Source organism: Myotis davidii, unplaced genomic scaffold (genome assembly GCF_000327345.1).
Source record: "Myotis davidii unplaced genomic scaffold, ASM32734v1 scaffold142, whole genome shotgun sequence".
Classification (NCBI taxonomy): domain Eukaryota; kingdom Metazoa; phylum Chordata; class Mammalia; order Chiroptera; family Vespertilionidae; genus Myotis; species Myotis davidii.
In genome coordinates, this window is record NW_006294400.1 from 1,981,407 (window position 1) to 1,988,250 (window position 6,844).

The 6,844-nt window shown below is 56.4% G+C and overlaps 2 protein-coding genes across 8 annotated transcripts in view; one reads left to right on the forward strand and one right to left on the reverse strand.

Annotated features, from left to right (window-relative positions):
* Nucleotides 1–6,844, reverse strand: part of RALGPS1 (Ral GEF with PH domain and SH3 binding motif 1) — a 221,240-nt gene that overhangs the window by 65,926 nt on the left and 148,470 nt on the right. The gene's annotated exons all lie outside the window — the stretch shown is intronic.
* Nucleotides 2,153–6,844, forward strand: part of ANGPTL2 (angiopoietin like 2) — a 36,001-nt gene continuing 31,309 nt past the window's right edge. The window contains 1 exon segment of the mRNA XM_006768543.2: nt 2,153–2,655. The gene's annotated coding sequence lies outside the window, so the exon portion shown is untranslated.

The following is a 6,844-nucleotide window of genomic DNA, read 5'->3' on the forward strand; positions in this document are numbered from 1 at the left end:
CTCTCTAGCGGGTGACTCGATGGGCAGGAGCTGAATCGCTGAGAGGCATCTTTCCTCACACGACCGGGGTGGGTGCTGGCTGGACCTGTGCCAGGGAGGGCCTCTGCATGCCTGCTTCCGGGCAGCGGGGCTTCTCAGGCTCCAGCCTGGCTCGAGGCTCCGAAACAGTGTCCCAGTGAACACGGCAGAAGCTGCACTGCCTGTTCTCCCCCAGCCTTCAGTCCAGAGTGTCACTTCCATTGCATTCTATTGGCTACAAGCAAGTCTGGAACCACCCGATTCAAGGGGAGAGGGCAGAGCCCGGCCCCTCCAAGGTCTCATGTGGACCAGGAGATACCACTGGGGCTATCTCTCTGAAAAAGCAATCTACCACACGGCCTTTACACACTATCGCCTTGCCCAGACCACCATCCTCTCTCCAACCTCCCCACCTGCTAATTTTCACCAGCGTCCAGGTTTCAGCTGAAGCACCCCTTTCTAAGGAGCCTGCCTTGACTGCCCCACCCAGGCTTAGTCAGGCCTCTGGCTTACAGATGCCCTTAGCGCCCAGCACTTCTCATGTACCCCAGTCAGTCTGTCTGTCTCCCCTCCTGACTGCGAGCTCTATGAGGACAGGGACTTTCGATTCCTGGTGTTGGCTCAGAGCAGGTTCCACCTGGAGAAGAGACAGACATCCTGGAGAAGAGAGAAGAGGACGAAGGGGAAACAAGGCTATATGCCAGCCTCCAGCTGTCAAGGCTGTAGCTCAAAAAGAAATCCACTGGGTGCCCTGTGCTCCTGCTGACCTCGAGTCCCCGGCCTGCCACAGCCCCACCACCAGCGGCATGACCACCGCCCCACCGGGCCCCTCCAGGCTTTCTGGGGATCCACAGAATGGATGGGCATCTTCACCCCCAATCCAGCTGCCTGGCTGATGCTGTGGCCTGTAACACACTGGAGTCTTTTGCGAAGACCCACCTTCTAAAAAGGGATGGACCGACAAAGGGTGAAAGGAGACTGTCCGAGCATGTGAAGGAGGCTGAGGCAGGAAGAAACATTTGCTCCCTGCAGGGACAGAAGTCGGGTCCTGAGGAGGGGAGGGTCATGATGGACCTGTTTGCCCAAGGACCAAAAACATGATTCATTGTGCTTAGGAGTGGGGAGAACTCCATTAAAATTTCTCTCCCAATTTGTACCCAAACATCAGCACTACCACCATCTTCATCACTAATTTTTTTCAAAGTAAAGAAGAGTCACCATGGGTATCTTGTATGGCTATTGTCCAGGCAGAGGGGTGCACTGTGCCTGGGGGCCCCTTCCCAACCTGCCTGCCCCCACTCCTGGAGAACCGCTCACTTGTGGGCCCTGTGCTGTCTCCTTTCTTGCTCTGACTTACAAGCTGCACCTTGATGACGACTGTGCTGAGGACTCAATGGTCCCACATTATTTCTTCCTTGAAAAGCCTGATTGGGGGGGGGGGTCACAGTAACCCACCTGATCCCGGAGTCTGAGTTCAGTCCACTGGGGCATCCTTGCCCTGTGCCAAGCCCTTTCCCGAGTGGCCTCACAGAACGCTCGCCGCAGCCCTTGGAGGTGGATTACTAGTTTTTGCTCATTTGCTGATGCATGAATGGGACACCCAGAGAGGTGACTAAATCAAGGCCACTCAGGTGGGAAGTGACAGTGCTTCTCCAGCGCTCTTCCCCCCAGCTGTGGTGTCCCCTGGTCCTAGGCTCCCGCCTCCCTCCCGCTAACTTTCCCAGCTCAGATGCTACTGGCTGCTGTGCAGACAGCCTTGGCTCCCTTCCCCAGGATTCCGAGAGGGGACTGAAGTCCAGGAAGGCCATCGGCAGGGCTGCCCTGCTGCCCCCCTGGGGACAGGGACTTCCGGGGAGCCCCAGCTCCCTGCAGCGTGCACACTGTTGCCTGCACAGCTGGAGCAGCTCTCAGCCCATTACCTGAGTTGGAGGGGAAGCTGTCTGCTCTGTAGAGCAAACCGGGAGCTGCCTGGGGTTTGGGGAGCAGGCGGGCCAGGGAGCAGAGCCGGGCCAGGCTGCCTGTGCCAAGGAAGGGGGGGGGGGCTGCCGAAGCCGCCAAAGCGGGCTGGGGGAGGGGCCGGGCCAGCTGGGGCCGGAGCTAGTGTGACATCACTGGGCGGCCGCCTCTGTCTGGGGCTGAGGGGAGGCCCTGAGCCTTTCTGGGGCCTGGGGGATCCTCTTGCATTGGTGGGTGGAGAGAAGTGCCTGTAGCCAACCAGGGTCAGGCTGTGCTCACAGTTTCCTCCAGCGGCATGTAAAGGCTCCACAAAGGAGTTGGGAGTTCAAATGAGGCTGCAGCAGACAGCCTGAGCCTGAGGACGACCGAGCCCTGTGCTGTGCCTCCGGGGCTGGACCTGCAGAGCATGGCCCTGAGGCGGCCGCCGGCTCCCGCCACAAGCTAAGGCAGTTTGTGGGCAGCCCCGCAGGATCCCTGGCCGCCCCGCCCGGCCGGCTGAGCCGCTGTGCTGGGCTGTGCGGGCGGAGCAGAGCCAACAGAGGCGGTGAGGCAGGGCTGCTCGGTGGCCAGGCGTCTGCGGCGTGAGGACCCTCCTGGAAGCCATGGCCAGGCTGCCTCGCTGACGGCCGGCCGAGGGGAAGCATGTGAGGAGCTGCCCCAGGACCACGCAGGAGGGAAGAGGTAAGGGGCCTCTTGGTGGCACGGGGATCAGGGGGCACAGGGAGAGAGGCAGCAGCTGGTCCCGTGTCTCGGGGCTCAAGACCCCTGACCCCCAGCTGGGGGTGTGTGCAGCTGGGTCCCAGAGGGGTCACTCCTGCTTTCACTTGGAGACAAACAAGACATGTGTCAGGGCAGGACCTGTGGATGCTTGGGCAGAGGGTGGTGTTCCGGGGTGAGGTCATGCATGGGCTGGGGTTCCGAAGCTTTACCAAGAACCCTCTCTCCTCCTCAGACAAAGGCCCTCTGGGTGATGGCAGTGGCTCCTGGGCCGCTCAGAACTGAAGTGTGTGCCCGAGTATGTGCCATGCGTAGGTGTGTGCCCAAGGGGCCAGGAGATAGCAGGGGCAGCTGAGCATTCCTGAAGCCGTTTTGAAGTCTGGGTTCCTCTGCCTGGCTTGGAATGACCCCCAGGCAAAAGCAAAAGCAAACGCTAATGCTGTCCTATGGGAGCTGGGAGCCTCATTCAGAAAGTTCCTTGGAGCTGAGCAGCGGTGCCCACACCTTCAGCCGGGAGCAGAGGGGCAAAGGGCTCCAGCACCAGGAGGGATGTGCCAGCCAGAGTCTGTGCCACTGTGACAGGGCGAAGCGCTGCCCTGGCTTCCTCTGCACGTCCGAGGATGCCTGGTCCCTCCTCACACTAGATGGTGCCCAGGTACCCGGTGTCCCACTAGCTGGATGTGGCTGGGAAAAGGGATGACTGGCCCCAGCAGGGGGACAGCAGGCTCCACATCCCCAGTCCCTTGAAAGCGCTCAGCGTTAGCTAACATTTCGAAACAAATTCTTCCCTGATCCCTCCCTCGTGCTCCTGTGATATGTGTGTCACGGGTCAGCTAGTGCCTCTGCTGTGGGATTATGAGAGCTCCCGGGCCAGTTCGGTTACTTAGAAAAGGATCCCTTTTCAGCGGGGCTCGGGGGAAGCTGAGAATGCACTTCCGAAGCTGGCCCCACGCCCCCACACGGACTCCTCCACATTGAGGCAGAGTGAGGCAGTGCTGACGAGCGAGGTTCAAATCCTAGCCCTTCCGCATATGAGCCAATTGACTGGCAGAACACGGAGCCTCTCCAAGCCTCAGTTCCCTTTTCTGTAAAATGTGAGGACAATGGTGCCCACCTCTTAGTAACAGCTGATACTTATATTGCACTTACCCTGATCCAGGCACTTGCCAACTTGTGGAATCCTCACAGCCACCCTATAACCTAAGTGCAGAGTGTAAGTGATGTGCCAAGGCCACATACTAGTAAGTGCCAGCCGCAGGACTCGAACCCAGCACTCTAAACCACACTCCCTGCTATCTAGCATGCCCGGGAAGGCCTTAGCACAATGCTTGGTGTGCGGCAAACCCTCAGAAAATGTTAGTCACTGATTATGATGAACCATAACAATCAGAATTGCAGGGAGGAAAGAGCAGAGACCCACGTTCTCTCTTTGTCCCGTCATATCCTGCTAGGGTGTCGAAAACCCACAAGACTCCCCACCCTGGGGGTCTTCCCGGGAGCCCGAGGGGGGCTTTATGTCTGAGGCTACCTGCAGCTCTCTGGGTCCTAGAAGCCCACACCAAGGAAGGGTGTAGACGCTATGACAAAACAAACTCAGTGTATCTGACCAACCCTGCAGTACGAGCATCCTCCACCCACATAGGCATTGCTTGTCTGCCTGCTGGTCTCCCCACCACAACCATAGTGGGCGAGGAAAGTGAGAGAGCTCCATGCTGCAGGAGGAGACCCCTACCTCAAACCCCACCCCTATCACCAGGTCTGCCACATGGTGGCCAAGTCGGTGGATCTGACACCAGCCAACACTGATGTATCTTAGACGGCGACAGTGGCTTCTCTCCTTTGGCCCCAGGGATCTTGGTGGGCTCCTGAAGTCCCAGAAGCATTTTGAGAAGCTGACATTAAATATCTGTTTTCCTAGCACTAGGCCTCTGGGCTGCAAAGCTCCAGCCTGGAGCCAAGGTGGCTCCCTGGGCTCTCTGGGCAGCCCAGGCCAAGCAGAGGCTCTGACCGACTCCACGGGGCTGGCTAACAAAAATAGGATTAGTTATTACTCAGTGAAGGCAGTCGTGGTGGAACAGATAACAATGTGGGAAGCACATAGCCAGGGAGCACAGGGCGGGCTGCACGGTGTCACTACAAGCTCATGGGCAGAACTAAGCCGCTCCTCCATTAGGTACCCACTGGGCTAAGAAAGGCACAGGCATTATCTTGTTTCATCCTTACCAAAAGCCTAAGAGGTAGGTTCCAGTTTTAGCATCCCATTTTTCAGATGAGAAAACTAAGGCTCAGAGAGGGTAAGTAACTTGCCCAAGATCACACAGCTGATCCCTGCTCAGTCTGGCTCCAACGTTCATACTTTTCCCCACTCCATAGCCCTGTTAAAGGCGTGTTGACTTCTCTTTTCCTGACCCTGTCACTGGGTCCCTCCCTGCCCATGGCCCCAGCAGCCACATCTGTTTTGATTGTAGTCCTATAAAATGCTGCATCATCCCATCTGAAAACCATGTGCTTCCCGGATTCGGATGCATCACTTGCTTGTCATAGAAGCCTACCTCTGAGACAGAACAGGCATTACTGCCTCCCTATCAAAGATGAGCCTCAGCACAGCCACACAGCGTGCCTGTGGGAGCGAGTCAGTGAGCCGGGCCTGGAGGCCGAGACAGGCTGTCTGACTGCAGAGACCCCGCACCTGGTGCTCAGCGCTGCTGTCCCCGCGTCAGCACCTCGGCTCGGCACCAGCTCCGGGGCAGAGCCTGTTTCCTGCACTCCGGCCTGGAGACTCCAGGGCTGCTGAAGAGGAGCGCAGTCCTCAGGTCCACCCTGGGCCACACCTGAGCAATTCCTCAGCAGCCATCAGGGAGAGGCACTGGTAGCTGCATTAGAACAAACATGACAGACAGCAGCCCCGCCCAAGGCAGGTTCACTCAGCTCTGGTCTCTCTCTCTCTCTCTCTCTCTCTCTCTTCTTTTTTTAAAATCCTCTCCCGGGGACATTTTTCCATTGAATTTTTTAAAGAGAGTGCAAGGGAGAGACACAGAGAGAGAAACATCAATGTGAGACACACCAATTGGTTGCCTCCCGCATGCACCCTGACCAGGGCCTGGGATTGAGCCTGTAACCAAGGAACATGCCCTTGACTGGAATCGAACCCAGAACCCCTCAGTCCACAGGCCAATGCTCTATTCACTGAGCCAAACAGGCTAGGGCAGTTTAGGTCCCCTCTTAATCATACTCATTTCCTCTGAAACGGTCTCAATTAACAGCACTTAGATGCCGGAGGGACTCTGTTTCTTGCATCCACAGCCCAGTGGGAGCAGGTGGAAGGTGAAGCTAACAATCCCCAACACAACAGCAGGAGACTTGTAAAGAGAAAGCATGTGGCTCTGAGAGGGGCTTGCAAGTTGGGTGGTGCTGTCCCCACTTTACAGAAGAGGAAACTGAGGCTCAGAGGGTGCAGCACCTCTACTCAGGTCTCTCCACTAGTGGGCCCAAAAGCACGGATTCAAACTCAGATCTAGGCTCATTCTACCCCAGCCACTGCTATTCTAGACAAGCACACTGCGGAAATCTCAAGAATGAATCAATTCATTGAATAGCATTTCTTTTCTGTGAATTTATATAAAACACCCCAAATAGAAGGGTTATTCAGCCACTGGCAGCATGGAGTTGGTGGTGATAGGTCACATCAGAACCTCATTCTGACGGTAGTTTCTATGACAGAACCGTAATTCCCTCTGACTGTAAGCTAATGACTGATTTAATGACAGCTTGGTGGTGATGGGGGGGAGGGGCGTCGTAAACATCACATTGTAATGTTGTAAAACATTATAAAATTGTAAACATTGTAAAACAATACAATGTCCCATTACATGTACAGATCATTGCAAGACATTCTGATCACAGAAATGTTCACATGTGCGTGTTGGGGGAGGGGGGAAGCAGGAAGGGGACAGGCAGGCCTTTTACAATCGTGCTATTGTGTTAGGTCCATTCTCTGGTGAAACCAGCCTGTATGGGGCCAGCAGCCCCAGAGTCTCGGCCTTCCCCTGCTGCCTAGTCCCTCCAGAAAGGCAGGCCCAAGATCGCCTCGGAAAAGACCAGAATGAACTCTGTTCTTATCTCCAAGAGATGCCTGAGGACCCACCCAGCTCCA